Below are 19,996 nucleotides of genomic sequence, written 5' to 3' on the forward strand. Positions count from 1 at the left end.
AAAAGTTGTTGCAAAGCCTGTATTGTTAACACCGGATATGGTGTTCCCTTACGTCATCGCTAGGTTCTAGGTATTCAATGATGACGAGACATTCCCGAATTATTTGTTTCCTCTTCTGAACGAATAAACCTTTCCTTATGGTCTAATATTCAAACCAAATGCGCTCATCGGACATTGAAACCGGTTTGGTCTGACCTTGGGCCCCCCAAGTGCCAACACCCTTATCAATCGGGCCCTACCTTGTAACTCATTTGAAATGCATTACAATTTACAATTGACCGACTGATGTTTGTTAAATAGAAAAGCACAACCCTACCTTATTAAAATGCTCAACACAAATTTATTAAAGATTGTTTATGAGGGAAGCCCGCATTTGCATTTCAATTAATTGAATCAATTATAATTTATGCACAAATATGTTTGAATGATCCGCAACAAGTGTTACGATTTATTGTGCAAATAAAAAATGAGAGAGAATCGGAGAGAATGTTGACAGCTTGTCATTTGAATGAGAAGACACGTAACAATCGCATCAATTTGTATCTGAACTACTTGTTGTGGCTATCATTTATGTATATAGCGGAAGAGAATTTGCATTTCAATTCACATTTGAGGTCGACGAGGTGCCGCCTTCAGTCGATCTTGACTATGACACAGTTACGGGCACACCAAACAACTTGTGGATAAATCGGTGGTGAGGCCTCACATCTGACATGTGATATTGTTTCCATCGATTGTCGTGTGTACATCGGGCTAGAATTGCAACACGATTGCTGTACTATTTAAATCACTTGACCCTCGTCTTGCTCTTGAATGGTCAGACTTTGCGGGCATTAACCGGTTTTATTCTTTCGAATAGCTGTGGCTTTTGAACAGCCCCTCCTCGGTGTACAGTCAGACGGATTTTAACTCAAAAATAACCACTGTCTGACAAATCGAGGAGAGTATTTGCTAGACTGACTCGCCTGACTTTGTCACGCATGCAGATACTTGGCTCTCTTCAAGGAACAAGAGCTGAACCCTACTAAATACCCAGCTTAAAGACGCAAGAGACCGACTGCGCGAACGCAAAAAAGAGAGCTTATTACCATGAAGAATTACGTCAGATCTCTCTGCAATAATAATTTCACTACAAAATTTGTCACCCTCCATTTTATTTATATTTGAAAATATACTTATTTATATACAAGTATGTATATATATTTTTGTTTTGCCAACAAAATTAATATTTATGTTAGGTGATGATGATAAGCTGAAAATAAAAGGCAGTTAAAGAGCGATGCTAAATAATTCCTGCAGTTGAACAAACATTGTTCCTATATAGTAAAGGACTGGATATGTTTCCGAGAAATTCCTTTGTTGGAATTTAGAATAGACTGTGCCCCAACCTTTTTACGGAAGAGAGTTTTATTTTTTGCTTATTTTTCAAAGTAGCTTGAATGCGTTAGTTTTTTTGTTATTAAAAATTCAATTTTGATGAAAGAAATGTCACCTTCGGAATATTTGAAACCTAATTGTCATTAGAATATTCGATGATCGTCCAATTACTCGTACATACTATACATACATACGTATGTATGTATGTACAAGTATATGCCAACACTGCCCAACTACTTAGTTACATGGTTTATTTATACATTTATACATAATTTACAAATCTGGCATAAAATGCAATTGTACTTCGGCCGATGTTACCCGATACTTGCAACTAAATATAAATGCAGAGACAGGCGCACTTCCTCCAGTTGTGTTACAGTGCCATTAAATTGCTGGCCCGCCATTTCAAATTAATTGGTTTGGCCTTCGCATGTGCATGCAAAGTTTTAAAAATACAATTGAAATTTCTACAAACAAAGGCAAAGAGTTGAAAAGTTGCTGCTTAAGTTTGTCAACGAAACGAAACGAAACGCACTCCAGCCTAGTCTGGCTGAGTGACGTTTATTTTGGAATATGCTGTGGCGGCAGCCTGAGGTCGATTCGATGAATCACGCTGAAGTCACTCGAGTCGTCTACCGCCTGGTTCGTGGTGTTGGGCGGTTGGTGCGCGGGAGGTGCAAGACGACAAAAACCGGCCGCATGCAAGCAACAACAACAACACAAAATCTTGCTGGTCAAACAATACAAGCGTGTGTGTGTGTGTATATGTGTTGTTTTCTGTGTACAAGTGTGTCAATGGCGTCGCATAGACGGCGGCTTTTGTGCGAGGGCGACAAACACAGTTGTAGAAGAGCTTTCAGTGCGTGCTGCAGCAATGAGCTTTGTTTGTAAAAGTGGCAAATATTCGAATATTGCGCCAAAATATGCATGCAATAATTCCCCCCTTTTTCTCCACGCAAAATGGTTTTATGCATTTGCTGATTGCCTAACTTCCATATTAGTAGGCATCGTCAATGAGCTGTGACTCAATAATGAGCCCATAAGGCGATTTAAGCATATTTGCTTGATTCCGTAGGCGTCGCCAGATGCGCATTTCTTGATCCCAGCTCAGAGGCAATTGGAGCTCGGCCTATATATAAATGGATGAGTCATTTATATTTCTGACATAGTCGATGAACACATGTCGGCGACAATCGGCTCGGCAACTGCTTCGGCTGCCACTTTTTGCTATCTTGCCGAGCTTTTCAATTTTGTTTTGATTAAATTTATACGAATTTTTTTCATTCTCTGTCGCTGATTATGTGCCGGAATGGTCTTTGTTGTTCGATGTGCTTGGAGAACGGGCGCAACGCACTCGTTGTTGGATTTATGAATGAAAACTTGCGTTTGTTTACTTTTCAACGAACGAGAAGTGCGCGCGCCGAAACTTTTGCAGCTACCAGAGATAAAAAAAAAAAAACGAGAGCGTTATCTCAGATGGTCTGAGTTAACAAATTAAGAGAATTCGCTCTTAAAATGCTATGCCTTCGCACAAAACATTTGTATAGATCATATTATTTGTATTTAAAAGCGGATTATTTCCAACTTTGTTGGAATACTTTGGGTGTGTTCAGCATTTGGCAAATACTTCCTGGACTTAGACAATGTTATATCGACTTTTAAAAAATAAAAAAGTCAAAATTATATATGTAATTCAAAGAGTTAAAAGGTATTATTTAATTGTTGCATGAAACACAAAATGAACTCACGAATATTATATGTTTATTATGTCCGACCTCGATAATTTTATCTGCTGAAGTCGTTATAACTTATTGAGCTATATACATAGGTTTCTATATAGTTCATTGTAATTTGTGAAGTTGTAAGGGAAAATAAAATGTCTATATCGACTTGAGTCGCCATGAAAAACTGTGCACATGGGTATACAGTTGGTCTGTTGTGTTGCTTTGTTTCGAAATAAATTCCATAAATCTAAAGAAGAGTACTTTTCTATCGTATAACATCTAAATAAAAAGAAATAGTTCATAAGCAAGTGTTTACGCAAATTAAATAAAATACATTCGTAAATGTATTCTTCAATATCTGATGAAGAATTAATCTACAGATGTCGAGGCGTATACGTAATTTTCAGGTGTGTGTCGCATTTAGAGATATTAATTAGTTATATTATTACCAATAATAGTTTCAATTTGTCAACAAGATCATAATATTAACAACAAACTTTCTCAAATCCATAAACTATTTTTTAGCCACCAAATTATTTTGAAAGAGAATTGTTGAGTTATTGAAGTTGCATGAATTAAGAGAATTCAGCTTCTTTGCTGAGTTTACGCTGTTATTCTTATCGATGTAGACGCTGCCTTCGTCCTTGTTGTTGTTTTGGCTTCGGCTTTGGCCAATTTCGTCCTTTAAACGACGTGTTGGCCTACGAATTGCGTCAGTTCGTTGGGAACCGTCGCGCTGTGCGGACGGAAAATTGAAGAGGAAAAACGATACAACCGACAACGCGTTCAGACACACAGAATTGACTTCGCAAACTACCAACGGCCAGTGTTTCGTCTCGTATATTTTGTTCTTGTTTGCTTAGGCTCGCCCGATAGTGTTCTAATAATTTCTATTAGTGGTATTGGTGCTTCACAGTGTCATTACGCGGCAAAGTCAGACAAGCGCCCAAATTACAATGCATTACGAGATATGCAAAGTACACAAAGTGTCCATATATGATAATCAAAACGACAACAAGAATTGGCCACAAAAATTACAATGCAAACTTGAACGGTATCCCTCCAACCATATCGAACTTCAGACCTTCTCCTGATCGGGGCCAATGCAAATACATTTCCAATTGTGATTGTTTACAATCCCAAGACTCTGGGCAAGTGCAAGTAAATAAGCAGCAGATCATCTACACACAACGCAAATTTGTGGACCTTCGTCAACCCAAAGCACTCACCACATTAGTATGCAAATGTAAAACCCGAAATCGTCAACTTTTGATTCCAAACCAAACTCTAGTACTCGTACTCGTCTTGTACCGAGCAAGCCGTGCCAGAATGACTGCCGTGCAAATTTCCAAAGCAAGGACAGCGGAAGTGCATGGATTTCTCATTAACAGCCAACGACATCGTCAATATAAAGCCAAATGGATTTTCAGCTAGACAACGAATCTGAATTTTGAATTTGGCAAACAACTTAAAGGGCGAATACATGTAAGTGAGTTGTTGGAAAAGAGGAATGCAAATTCCCAGCAAACAGCATGCATGAGCTCTTGTCCAAGTTTAAACTTCACTCCATCTTAGATACATAGCTTAAAATGCTTAGTTGGTAGTAAAAGAATATTTAAAGTTCATGGCATTCTTCACCCTTGAGTTTTCGTTGGAATGGAGCGAGGCTCTTGCAAATATTTGGTCATCAATGGGGTTTCTAACATTAAACAGTTACAAGAGTTTAATTTTAATCTGATTTGAAAGGTTTCAAATTAACGTTTGGAAAGGAATGCTTTCGTGTTTTCCAGTTTCAGCTCCATTCTCTCAGTTTATTTTTGAGCCCATTACGTGATTAACCGGGATTGCCTTTAGGTCTTCTTTCGAAAAACAAAACTTTTTATTTTTATAAATCTTTATTTTTTATTTATGATCTGTGCTAAGAAGGACAATTATTAAATTTTATGGTAGCATTGGATTTGTTTAACCATGCGTTTTGTCATGATGGTTATAACGAAACTTAAAAATGTTTTAAAATTCTCACGAAAATGAAATTTTTATTTTCAATTTAAATTTTATAAGACCAAATAAAACCAATCATATTCCTTTTTAGATAATATTGTACAAATATATTACGCTGTTTTTTACTTTTTGCCTACAATATATTTTATGCGACACATATGGGAATCAATTAAATAAAACTCTTTAAGACTTAGAACATCTTTGGCAGTTCTACTGTTGGCCGTTTCTATCGTACCAGAAGCATGTATTATTGTCAATTCAGTTCTTCAACTCAAAGTTGATATTTAGTTTTTAATATTCCCATTCGCTATAGATCCAGCTAGATCCAAAAATCTTCAGCTTTCGCTGAACACACGTGTAGTAAGTATATTAAAATTTATGTTACTTCCAAACAATATTTAAATTGATGGCTGAAGTTGAAAAGAATGAGCTGTAATGATTACAATGCACGTTATGGCGTGAGTCTACTATTAATTTCACTGATTGCTTCAGACTATACTCAGTTTTTAATTTATTTTAAAGTGCTGCCGTTGAAAAATAAATATAAAAAATATTGCTGAAATAAAAATGGGCGCCTTCCCTATGGCCACCTGTGCGAGATTAAAAATTCGATGTGTCATTTCGATTTGTTTCCCAAGAGCGTATCTCGACAACCATAATATTTACACTCCCCGTTGGTTGTCATACGTATAGTACTTTCTTCATTACACATTTCAATTAATGAAATGATGATATCAATTTTAATGTATGAATGTATATGTATGCATCAAGTACATGCGCATAATTGTTTTGTAAGTGGTCTGATAGTGGAATTCCCCATACGCGGTCGTGGTCAACCATGGAAGATTGATATTACATGACATATATGTATTACATGCATGACTTTTTCTTTTTAATAATTTGTTACATTTTTTGTTCGAAGTGCAATGAAAATGCTTTATAAAAAAACGTGGGCCATCGGCGAGCTATTTTGCGCTGTGGTCGTCTTTTCGGTTGCTTCCTTGCCTGGGAGTTTTTATTGACGTTCGTTGTAGGATTGTTGCTGGTGATGTTCGTTTTTATCTATTCCCTTATTGAATGAAGTGCCGTCATTTACATTTTGCTTATAAGTATGTATGTATACTCGTATGTACATACCTACATTTTTTTTTTTTTTTTTTTTTTTTTTTTTTTTTTTACATATATACAATTTATTAAACTAGTTTTCTACTACCAATATGGCAGCTTAAGCTAGTTGAAAGTTAGGGAATACAAGAGTTGTCTATAGTAAGCATCTATAGGACGCACTTATATCTATGTACATATATACAATATTTACAATGTTTTACATGAAAAATGATTATATTTTATGATATATACTATGTATTTTATACAAGGGCTCTTGTGGGGAGATCCTTTGGATGGCACTTCTTCAGTCTTCTCTTCTTAGGTTTGGACAGGAGCCGCCTCGCTAGTGCGTTGGGGTGACTGCCGAGTCGCTTCTCGTAATTGCTTGCGTGCATTTGAATGACATCGCCAACCTTGGGGACACATAAGTCTCTTTCGATGTCCCTAGTGCGCATATACCAGGGAGCGTTGCATATTTTTCTGAGTATTTTAGCTTGAGCAACTCTTATTTTGTTTAGGTTTGAAGCAGCGGCAATGCCATAAATTGGTAGCGCATACTTCCATATTGGACTTAATATGGACTTATATACTGTCACCTTACTGTGCAGGGACAGCTTGTTGCATGGTGCAAGCAGCCATGCCATCTTTCCGGCTTTCGCCATGACCGATCGCTTGACCATTGTTGTATGCTTGCTGAAGTTGAGTCTTCTGTCCAGAATTACACCAAGATATTTGTGCGAATTTGTATGACTGAGCGTGGACCCCAACATTGTGATATCTCCGCATGACGACGGCCTTGTTGTAAATGTGACATTCGCACACTTGCTGGCGTTGATACCAATGTTCCAATTCAGAGCCCACTTCTCGAAACTACTTACATACTGCTGTAAGGCTTCCGAAGCTACATCGATATCTCTGCTTCTGGTAAGCACCGCAGTGTCGTCTGCGTAAGTAGCTATTAGTGCGTCATCCTCGTATACTCCAATGATCTCTTGCGGTGCAGGCATATCAGCAGTAAATAATGTATACAGGGTAGGACCGAGAACACTGCCTTGGGGCACTCCTGCACAAATTGAGCGCCTCGTGGATTTCACTCCATCAACAGCAACTCTGAAGCTTCTGTCCCTTAGAAAGCTTTCGATGAGTTGAAACAATTGAGGAGTTAGCATGCCTTTCAATTTGCAGAGGAGACCATCATGCCACACTCTATCAAAAGCTTGTTTAATATCCATAAACACAGCCACTGAGTACATCTTTTGCTCCATGGCTTCCAGGGCGAAGTTGACCACACGGTGGAGCTGTTCCGGTGTTCCGTGACTTCTTCGAAAACCAAATTGCCATTTTGGAATTCTGCGCGTCACGGCTTCGAGCTGGAGAATCCGGTCCAGAATCACACGTTCCATCATCTTCCCGAGGGCAGGTAGCAGACTAATCGGCCTATATCCATCTACTTCAGTATGCTGTTTCTCTGGCTTTGGAATCATCGTAATTAGCGCCATTTTCCAGCAGTTTGGAAAGTGCCTCAGCCTGAGTATGTTATTCATGAGCAAGACAATATACAGCAGAGCCCTTGTGGGGAGCAGTTTCAGCGTCCTGTTGTCTAAAAGGTCTTCTCCAGGCGCTTTTTTTACCTTTAGATTTTTTATCTGCTGTACCACTTCTTGAAGTGTAACTGGGCTTGCAGGCAAGGCCATTTGGAATGGCATCTCCAGCCTAAGCTCGACTACCCTTCGCCTATCTGCTGTTGTAAAGTCAAAAGGCTTAAATCTTTCCTCTAGGCTGTTTGCAAAGATTTCAGCTTTCTGCTGACTGGAGTAGCTCCATCCACCTGTAGGATCCTTAATTGGAGTCTTAGGGATGACCAGCCTCTTAAATCGCCTCGTAAGCTTCCAGAGCGAGTAATTAAATGATGCATCTGGACCAGCACTTTCCAATATGTCATCAATTCTGCCTTGTCTGATTTTAGCAAGCTCTTTTTGCAGTCGATTGGACAGTCTTTTGTAGATTTGATGAATGCGAGTATCTCCAGTTCTTGCATATTCTTTCCTGACTCTTCTTTTCAGGCTTAAGAGCGCAGCAGCCGTTGGTGGTAGACTAGCTTGACTATGTTGGGTTGGCAAGCGTAAAGTTTTCGGTGCAGCAGAAGACGCAGCCAGTGAAATGTTCTTCATGAGGATTGATATCGCGTCTTCGATATCCTCTGGGCTGTTAATTTCGACGTTCAGGTTAATTCTTCTTTCGAGATCGGCTTTAAAAACATCAATACGGGAGCCAGGTGGTAGAATATATTCCCTCTTGGGATTATATTGCGGTGCATGATGTAGCGTCGCTACTACTGGAAGGTGATCCGATGCGAGCTCATATTTTGTTTCAACGGTGAGTCTGTTTAGGGCAATCCTGTTGACAATAAAGAAGTCTAGTGCAGAGGGGTTAAGCCGTGTGTTGTAAGAGTAGAAAGTTGGCTCTCCAGTAGCAAGAACTTGGCAAGTAGTACTAGCTATGGCCTCTTGCAAACACCTTCCTCGCCTGCAAGATCTGGAATTACCCCACCATTGGTGTTTTGCATTAAAATCACCGCCTACAATAAACTTATCTCCTAAGGTTGCAAGCAATAGATCAAAGTCGGCCCTGCACCAAGCTTCATTGGGAGGAAGATACAGGGAGGAGACTTTGATGCTTCCACCATTCGTCGGTATAGTTACGCTGGCCGCTTGGATGCTTGTTTTTAGAATTGGCTCATTCTGTGAATGAGCGATACTTGATCTAATGATGACTGCAGAACCACTTTTAGCGGTGCCACTAGGATGATTAGCGTAGTACTGGTCGTATCCTGGCAAATATGCGTTCAAGCCAGGACGCATATGCGTTTCGGTTATTAACATGATATCGATCGAGTTTGAACTTAGGAAAAGCCTGAGTTCATCATTGTTTTTGACCAGGCCCCGTGCGTTCCATAATCCGATTTTTAACAGCGGATTTAACATTTGGATATTAGTTTTTGTACCAAGTCACGGAAGGCTCTATTGGAATCCATATTTTCCTGTATGAGCTTATACATTTGATCCATTCTTGCGTTTAGATCTAAAATCGCCTTTTCCAGCATACTAAATTTGTTGTTTAGATGCCAATCTTCGGCGGAACTGTGTGATCGGGGCGAGTTTTGGTTTGTTGGCGCGCTGGTACGTTTTTCTCCAATTGGCCTAGCTGCATCAGCATAAGAGAAGCCACTCTTAACAGTAGAGTTTGAGATAAACTGTACTTTAGTGCCTTGGTTATTTGGGTAACTCCTATTGCTACCGATAACTAGTCCATCTTTCGGCAACCTCACAGCTGGCTTAAGTTTTTTGGCTAGATCAATTCTTACCTTGCAGCCTCTGAAGCTCGACATGTGGTCTTCGCCGCAATTAGCGCATATAAATTCCCCATTATCATTCAGGTTACATGATTTTGAGCCAGTATCATGGTCCCCCGAGCATTTACCGCAAACCGGCTTTTTAAGGCAATAGTTCCTCGTGTGCCCGAAATCTTGGACATACCTACATAACATATTTGTTTGTCTTCTGCATTACAATTTGTTTAGAGCACCATCTGTTTTATGTATTTCGATATGTCACCGGGCCTGTTTGGGTTTATTTATTTATTTTTTGCTTTGCCAAGCTTTTATTGTCTTGTCGGCATGCTTGTCTGATTGTTCGCTTTAAGCCACTTGAGTGCAGCTGCTGTGGTTTTGGCAACGAATTTGTGGGTTGCCTACACAAAAATTTGCATTTGATTTGTTTCTTGCGTTTCCTGTTTTATGCAATTATACATCTTCGTTTTTTTGGATGTTTCTTTCCTGTATGCAGATTTGAAAATTCAGCACGATTAGGGCCATTCTCATCATAGCCGCCAGCATCTCTGTTCGTGTCCACTTTGTCTACACGATGCCTGCGATCCTTGCTTCCTTTCGATGTCCTCCAATCCTCGTTGGCACGATCTCGTCCTGGTTGACCAGCTTGACCTCCTCCTGGACCATGTGTATTTTCTTTTTTTTTCTTTCCATCTTCGCTGTCAGCTTGTCCACCACCACTGCCGCCTTTGCCGCCTCGAGCACCACCACCATCACCGCCGCGCCCGCCACTTCCCGCACCACCATCTTGACCATCCTGGCCGCGTCTTTTATCTTCATCATTGTTGTCATCCTCTTTTCCATTTTTCATTTCGCGATCTTTATCTTTCTTGTTGTCTTTGTCGCTTTGTCTCCTTCCTCCTCCATCTCCACCCCGACCTCCTCTACTTCCACCACCTCCTCCTCCACCACCGCCCCCGCTTCCAGATCTACCAGCTGCTCCTCCACGATCAGCTTTCTGATCGTCCGAATTTTTATTTTCCTTTTTTCTATTCTCTTCATCGCTATCCGACTGACTCGTCCCTCTGCCGCCTTTACCTCCCTGAGCACCACCCCCATCACCGCCACGCCCGCCTCGTCCACCACCACCTCCTCCACCACCTCTTCCTCCTCCGCTAGTACCGCCCCCACTTCCACCACGGTAATCTTCGTTTTCTTTCCCTCCTTCCCTCTGCCTTGAAATGTTGCGTTTGCTATTTTCCTGCTCGGACATTCTCCGTCTACAATTTTAATTTGTGTTTTGGAATTAAAATGTTCCCTTAAGTAAAGACAGTAAACCCACAACAGCATTACTTTGGTCGGTTCGTTTACAGCTCCTAAAAGGCGCTGACATACTATTCTACACTCTTCCCCAATTGAAAAATGTATTGCCGTCTCTCATTTCCAAATGTTTGACACCTTTTCGGCTGCGTGTGTGTGTGCGGCTAGTTGAGTGCTTATTCAGTTGCTAAATTGTGTTGCATATCTCGAGGCATAAATAATTTATTCCCAAATGCCATGTGAAAGTGTGGACAACAATTGCAAGTGGCTTTGTTCAGCACGGCACAGCATGCGGCACATACATATATGCGATGCCAGCCAGCAGTTGCAACTGGAATGTTCATCAAATGCAAGCAAAATAACTATGTTCGAAATTGTTGTTGCATAGTTTTAGGCATGCCACATTAGCATACGTCTGTGTGTGGTGCGTGCAAAAGGAACTCGCGAAATGAAAATTAAATTGTGCCCAGCTGACAGAAATTATTTCGCAAAACAACAGCAAAGGCACGTTTTCGTCAAATATGCAAAAACTAATTTTGTCTCATGTGTAGCATACTTTTGGGCGGCATCTTGCCAAGCGCAATATTCTGCTGCAATATTCATTACCTAGCCGGCCATTAAGCGCCTTAAGTGTCCGTGCAGGCAAAACACACACACACACACACTCACACATACAAACAGAGCGTGACACACATGGGCCGCCAAAACATTTAAATGCTAATAAATTTTGTTTATGAGCAGCTAAGCTCAGCGCTGGTCGAGCCAATGACGTCAGTGACGTCAATTTTCAATAAGAAATGCCCAAAGCGAGCTAAATGAAACAAACAACACTGAAAGGCAGAGGGCTCGCTTGTCAAAATTTGTACAAGACGAAATAAAAACGATGAAATGGGGAAATATTTATGAGCTAGCGCGGATGCTGGCAGTGCCACAGGATGCGGCTGTGCCTCAACGGACGTCATCGCTGCCGCTGCCCTTGGCCTCGACTCGCATAAGAACAAATACAAATATCTAACTTCAAGTCGTGACCGTCTCGGGCTCAGCAAATATTTGAAGCAATATTCAGTCTCAGTCGATGCGGCGGCTCTGGTGTCGGCGGCGGTGGCGACTGACACAGAAAGTCATAAATCAAATTTAATTTGAAAAATATTGCTGCATATTTGTGGGCTGTTTAAGGAATTTCACAAAAGCATAAATTTTTTACGGCCGCACCATATAGAATGGCTATTAGGGGACTTGACTGAAATTTTCATAATGTACGCCATTCCCTTTAAACATAAAAATATTTAAGATAAAACAATAGAAACAACGATATAAATATCAAAGTAAAATGGCTCCTTGATTTTATTTCATTAAATTTTATAACTGCGTAAGGCTTCTAGCCCAAGCTTTTGATATGTGAACATTACGGGCTGAGAATTCTGGCTATATGTTTTTTGGTCCACATAGGCTGTGTATATATCAAGCATTTAAAAGCGGAAGATGACATATCCTTTGAACATAGGATATTGCTTCAGATGGTCTTATTTTGATTATGATTGTTTAATTTGTGTTTAAATTTCAGTTTTGAGCATTTATGAATTATTTATTTTTTAGTGACTCATGATTATCTTAAACAATTAAATAATTTATGTCAACTCTAAACATAACATTCGTTGTATTATATATTATCTTAAACAATTAAATATTTTTTTGGCAACTCTTAACATAATATATGTCGTTGTACATTTGTACTTAAAAGTGAATTTTTTTATGTTTCAGGTAAATTATATTGCTACCTTGGAAGGTTACAGTCTCCACTTGTTCCATTCATTTGCTGTGTAAGTTAAAGATTTTTGTGAAAATTGCGGCAGTTTGAATTTTTGTTTGAAAAACTTTCTGCATTTTTCTTAAAGCAAAAGCAGCAAGTTTTGTTCAAATCGGCTTGCCGTACAATGTTCTCGAAGTTAAACAACAAGAAGCATCCGCAATGATATACAAGTATCTTTCTTTTTTATCTATTTCTCAATGTGGAGCAAAGCCAAGTAAATCTACCCCAACCAAAAGACTCAGCATAACTTTGTTGCAAAAGTCGACGGCGGCTATCGGTTACCTTACGATTGTTTGTAGGATTTTGAGCAAAAACAAAAAAGGAAACAAAATACCGAGATATGCAACTGAAAAAATATTTGTTGACTCTGAGGATTGCTACGACTTTCGCTTCGTTCTCTTCCCGTTGTTTTGTTTGAATTAAAACTGAACTTGTCCGAATGATTGGCATAGGCTTGGATGCCACACAGATGCTTCCCACTAAGACCTCTTTTCCTGATGCCCAATAACTGTGAGCACGATGATGAGTTCGTATATATTGACTTAAAGTCGTGCAAAATAACAAAGTTCATAGTTCGAAGATGTAGAAGAGGGTCATGCCAGGAAAGTTTACGCAAGGAATTGTAAAAATTGAAAGTAGAGAGTTGCGAACTTGCCAACTTCCTGACAAATTGTTTGGTTTAAGATTTAAATTTATTAAATTTTTTCCCATTTCACCTACTATTAGTTGGACTGCTCAGCACCGTCGTCAAATCGCAGCCAAGAGCTATTAAAGCCACACATAAAGGCAACCAAGCAGTCACATGATTTGACGCAGCACGAATGGGCAGGCCTGTCTAATGTGTCTAATGAATAATCAAATACAAACAAACAATGAAAAGACAATGCAGCTTTGTACACTCAAACCTCCACACAGGCATACACAAACTCCGAAACACCCACACACTTAAATGCTCATTTGGCAGCTGTGCAAATGCTGTGAATGTGGGCAATTAAGCCAAATGAAGCAAAATATGGGAACTGCAATGTTAGGCAGTGAGGCCGACAAGCCGATCGATATCACACTCATACTAAGTAGATTGCGTGACAATATTCTAAGACAGCGGATGTCGGTGCTATACTTAAGAAGGATCTTAAATTGATATAATAAATTGATTAAATTTCACAGCACAGATTTAGCTTCGTTAGGCATCAAACTGAGCATTTTGTGGAATTGGAAAATAAAAAGCTTAGGCCAGAATAATTCTTTAATACAGAATTCATTCATTCATTTTCGATTTAAAAAGTGAGTTCAGCGTAAGAGGAAACACATATACTTGTACAGAGCGATTGTGGGAAGGACTCTGCAGCCAATTGGGAATACCTTAATACTTTTGCATTTGGCCGTGGTCGCAAACCAATCTATTTAACCTGTTTTTCAAATGTCATTCCCCTAAAAATGGCGACACATTTTATTTAACCATGCCTTAAGCTGTGCACATACTCGTAAAGCAAAACGAATCATGTATAACGTATATTGATAGTTCAACAAAGGACCATACATATATTTGCACTCGCGCATATGTATAGACGTTAGCTCATACACACACACACACACACACACACACAGAGAGAGAAAAAAATATACACTCCAACACTGACAACAGGCAAAAAATCAACAAAGCAAATAAACGCGCCAAAATGGCGGCAATGGAAGGAAAAGCAATACGTGGCGAAATGATGGCAATGCCAACAAAACATTTGCAAATGCTCAGCCATAGACTACAATCGAATACCGAGACATACACACACATATACACACAAACACAGATGCGCAGGCACATGTGCAAACGGATATAAAAATGTCGTGAGAACGTGTTCAAACATTTGTGCAATCGCCTAACATTCCAGCGTGTGAGGTGTCTTTTTTTCTCTTCCGCTTTCAAGCGGTCTATATGTATAGTACATAAAATATAAAATATGTCGTTTTTTAAAGCTAGAATGATAACGAAGCGTTCATGTCTGAAAGCCATATAACACTGGTCTACTTAAACCCAAATAAAAGTAAAATATACGAGCGTGTATTTATAAAAATAAAAGAGAATCCAGTGCTTGTGGATATGTTTACTGTTTCAAAATAAACAAGTTTCGAATTTTCCGTTTTCCAAACGAGTAAAAACTGTTTTTAATGGATTATCGTTTTTATTGTAAAAACGAATTTTGTGAATGCTTTTTAATCTCTCTTTTAATTACCTCTTGATGAGGGTTTCATTAATTAACTATTCATTCTCACTTAGACTTAGACTCTGTGGAAGCTGGCAAACAACGATTATTTTCAACAAATCATAAAAATATTGAAACTAATTATTTTTTAATTTCGGAGCTTAAACGCGAATTATAATAAGGTGGTATAACTCTTTTACTAGTAAGTGGAATAGTTAAAAATGGAGCCGCAACAAGATGAATCTTTATCATCAGGACTTGCACATGGAAGAGCATTAGTTGATTTAGCAATTTGTTTCTTTACAAAAACCAATAATACTCTCAGACAACACCAGAAAACCAAATGTTTTTAATTATTTTTATTTATTTTTATCTTTTATCATATATATAATTTATTAAACTAGTTTTCTACTACCAATATGGCAGCTTAAGCTAGTTGAAAGTTAGGGAATACAAAAGTTGTCCATAGTAAGCATCTATAGGACGCACTTACATCTATGTATATACAATATTTACAATGTTTTTAATAAAAACAAAAGCATGTTCGTATAAATGGATGCACATATAGTACATATATAAGTATGTATATTGAAATATAATCGTCTCTGACGTGCTTCAGATATCACCTGCGCAACTGTCCAACAAATTACAATAACGTGCTATTAAACGCAAAACACAAATTCGAATGTGCGTGCATCACTCATGAGGTAGCAATATAATTGGTTGGAAGGTTGGAAGAAGAATATCGTATGATACTAGAGACGCAAATTTGTTGTCAGATTTTATGCATATACTTGTATTTCTTTTCAATCTTCGCTTTTACACATTTTGCACACTTCGCTGGGTTTCTCACGACATTTAAGGAAACAACGCCTTCGACTTCATTAAGTCTTTAAATTGCAAACACTTTTGTGTATCATTAGCTACAAAGACATCAGACAGACTATGAGCAAAGTTAATGGAAAAAAACTGATTTGTTCAATTTTCGTTTGGTGTTCTTCGTCTTTGAAAATGTAAAGCATTGCTTATTGGGCACAAAGTTGTATGAGCAACGAAACTGCTCACCTATTAAAAGTCTGAAAATGTTTGACTGAAGCCAAAGATCTTATTTTTAAATAAGGCTAGATAATTTGAGGAGGGCCTAAAAATGTTATCGCACATTCCCAAGCTAAAAAGATAAATGCTTTTAACTAATATACTTATGTCATCTTCTGATAATAACTTTTAAACAACTTTATATTTTGATGAACTTAAATGAAAAATGAAATCTTTTCGTGGTGATTAAAAATGGATTTACAAAATAATAATAATTAAAACTTTTCATTACCAATTTTTGAAAACTAATAATCATTTCTGCCCTTCAAAACTGTTAGGTTAAATCCAATCTTAAGTTTAAGGGAAGTTTGTTTTTAATTGTTCAAAGACGTGATCTAAAAAGTATATTAAACACAACTTTCGTTTCATTTCATTACAAGCGTATTGCGACGGCTAAAGCGTTCCATCGTAAACCCACAGCCAGGTATATTCTTATGCGGAGTGCTCGTTACTTAATTCTAGCCCTAACATGAACGTAAGTGGGGAGAGCGAACAACTTGCCTCACATTTTCAGCTACTTAAATCGACCTACTTTTTGATAGCCGGCTGAGTCATCTGTATAGCTTTAAAACGGTTAAATGGCTTTAACCTCATTACAACGGCGATAGCAAAAACACGAGGCAAGCACATAAACTACTTCCACTTCCCTTTTACCTTTGCAGGACATACATAAACCAATCTACTTTCGCTTTCCCCCCGCAGCACCCTTCCAGCCTGAGCTGCCTGACCAAAGAGAATGGCAGAAAGGAAAACCATGCAAAATTTCATGGGTCGATCGCTGTGCACATGCAGATGGCTTCGTCCTTTGGTGTGCTGCATTCCCAACAAACTAGGCTATAAAGTAGGGGCAAGTGAACGGAAGAGATATGTGGGCATGGCTTTTAGATTTTTGCAATGGTCTAGCGGCTTTGGAAATCGATTTGAATGTTTAGTTTGCGTGTTTCGCGCACCACCTTGAGATATTTTATGGCTTGTGTCTGTCAAGCTTCTAGTATGTATGCTAAGGTAATGCTTATGTGAATATTCCTGTGTGAGTGTTTCTGTGTGTTTTCCCCGTAACACATTTCCATGCTAAATAGCTTGCCACGTGTCAGTTTGTTCATTCTTTTCATTTGGCATTTGATTGAGATTGGATAAGCTATGACGAATCATCGGTTAAAAAAACCCGATTTTGACGTGCGCCGTACATGTAGGGTAAAAAAAAATCGGCGGGATTCTCCATTAATATAATAACTGCACACACAAATATTGGTTATAAAATGAAAAAAAAAAAAAAATCGTTCATTAATTTGGGGTAGCATAACTGCACAAAGACTACAGCACAGATTATACGTCATTTATTGATAAATTATATACAATATATTCAAACTGTGTAGAAGACGTTCTCTTTCCATTACGGCTTTAGTTTTTTTTTTTTTGCCACTTGAGAGAATTAATCTTTGTTTTTCGCATTGGAGTCCACATAAATAATTTGGGAATTTATAAATATGTTTTTAAATAGGAAGCAAATCTAACAACTGGAGATCAATGGCAATTCCAATTATTTATTTCTTTTGCAGCGCCTCTCCTTCTGTTAATTTTACAATATTTTTATAAGAAATTGAATTGAACTGCATTTAAAGAAACTAGTGCTTTGAGATGACACAAATTCTTTAATCCACAAAGTTAAAGAATATTGCGAAACATTAAAAAGAACCCATCGATTGAATACTATCAATCCATCTACTGTTCATTACTAATATTCGTTGATTTCGCTTCACTTTTTGTAAACATAATACGCTTGCGTTTTCAATGCTCTTGATACTGTAGCATTCTATTTTTGGTTTTATTTGCCAATACTTATGAATGCGAAAATATTCAATAAAAATGTGCTTGGTACTTTTCATAGACATGTGGTTAAAAATACCTGAGCATTTCTAGCAATAATTAGTAGACAAAATCAAATGGAGCGCGGTAATGGAAGCCTTAAAAAAATAATAGGCTGGTGGGCGGGAGCAGCCAATTAACCTACAGATTTCAGCTTAATTGGGTGCCTTGGGCCGCGCTTCTCCACAACTTGTGAGTTACTTGCAAGTAGTTGTTGTACTTCTGAAGAATTTGTTATTTATCCAGCTACTTAAACTTATAATTGTTGTAAACTTTTAGATATACACGTATAGTATGCCATGTTCTCACAACTTGTAGAGCAATTGCCTCAGATAGCTGCACTTGCCGTAACCACAAGTTTGCTCAAAACAAATACTTGACTCTAATGTTGCTTGGATATTTGCATATTCCCTTCATTAAACCAACAGACGAACAACAGACCTCAAACCAACTACACAGGTTTGGTTTCCCCAAGCTTAAGATTCAGTATTATGCGGTGGTCACGGTATAGTGAAGCATGTTGTTATAATTAGTAACAACATTTCTATGCTAGTGGCATACAAGTATGTAACTTTTAAACGAAACTACAATTTCAACTTAACTCAAAAGTTGTAATATTTCGAAATGAAAACTCTTTGAATGCTCGTTTCCCTGAAGCCAATATGAATCGTAAGGCTGTTTGCGTATGATTAAACGATATTTCATTGGAAAAACGAGACATTTATTTTTAGAAATTCGCCCGTTTTATGTAAAATAGGGAATACTTTTAAATTGAAAAATATTGTTTGTTAAAAGAGCATATAAACAGTCATCATTCAATTAATTTAATGATTCATTTAGGTAGGGGTCTTTGCTTAACAACTGCCCCTTTCTCCAGCACCGTAGCCCTACTTCAAACTTAATCTGTTTATGTCACACATGCTTTTAAGTTCTTGATAGTTCAATATTTGTTGACATTTTGTTAATTTGTGTTGCATATTTACAGCCAGAAATTCGTGTCGCAGGACACTACAAAAGTTTATAATCAACTTTTCACCTGCAGTTATGTAATTTCCCAACTATCCAACCAAATTACGTTTACAAATTGTTAAACTAATTATAAAAAAAAAGATAACAAAGTTCAAAAACATTGAGTACATTTATATATATTATATATAAGTGTAATGACAGATAATGAGGCAAAAAGAATAAATACAAGTACACACAACCTCAACATTTTGTATAGTAAAATAAATATTCATGGATGAGGAATCCACCTCTCCATGCAGCAATGGCAAAAGTTTCGCTCGCCATTTGCAATTTTTCCAACTTTTCCGACGATTGTTGCCGGTCGTGCTGTTTGCATTTCTAGGGGTTGGGACACATTTCCTGTTCATTAACGCGACCGCGGACAGTTGGCCCGACAACAATTGGTTAGTTGTGTTTATGGGAATTCGCTGCACTCAAAGCAAATTAATTACACTTTAGTTCTTTCGCTTTTCAACATAAAAATAAAAATGAAAATACAAATACCGATACAGATACAAATTATATTGCTGCGGCGTGGTAAAGTTTGCTCTCAATGAGACAATGTTCAACTTTTCATTTTGCGAACATTTGACGAATGGCTGGCTGCTGGTGTCTTGGCTGAGTTACCAAGTCAACTGCACTGCGAACAATAGCAACTGAGTTGCATTGTCAGTTGCTGACATAATGGCCACGTAGCACGCCACATGCAGCTGCTTGCATGCGGAATGAGTGCAAAAATATACACACACTCGTACACCTGCACTCCATGTGTGTGTACATCGCAATCGTAAAGCAAATCAACTCAAATTTTCAAAAGGAAATAATGCATTTTGCTGTTGATTTCTGCCACACGCCAAGTGAACATGCAACACACACACACACACACACACACACATCCCATACCATATATATTCAGTTAGTTAGTCGAGGCGCTGACAGGCAAACATATAAACGTCATTTGGCAAACGAAACAAAATGGCAGAATGTCGAGCACACGAAGCTGCTACTGCCACACAACGAATCGTTATTTAGTGCAGCACATTTCTCAACAGCTGTGTGGGAAACGGACATGCTGCAAGGCGCCAACGGGCTATCCAACCCATCGACTACTGTAAAGCGAACCGGACAGCCAAGTGAGCGAAAGGAGAGCAGACACAGA

The 19,996-nt window shown here is 38.4% G+C and overlaps 1 protein-coding gene across 3 annotated transcripts in view; it reads left to right on the plus strand.

Annotated features, from left to right (window-relative positions):
• The window catches only part of LOC115623000, a 97,262-nt gene that overhangs the window by 11,419 nt on the left and 65,847 nt on the right, over nt 1-19,996 (plus strand). The window lies entirely within an intron of this gene.

The sequence above is a fragment of the Scaptodrosophila lebanonensis genome, unplaced genomic scaffold, assembly GCF_003285725.1.
Source record: "Scaptodrosophila lebanonensis strain 11010-0011.00,11010-0021.00 unplaced genomic scaffold, SlebRS2 tig00000043-arrow-pilon, whole genome shotgun sequence".
NCBI lineage: Eukaryota > Metazoa > Arthropoda > Insecta > Diptera > Drosophilidae > Scaptodrosophila > Scaptodrosophila lebanonensis.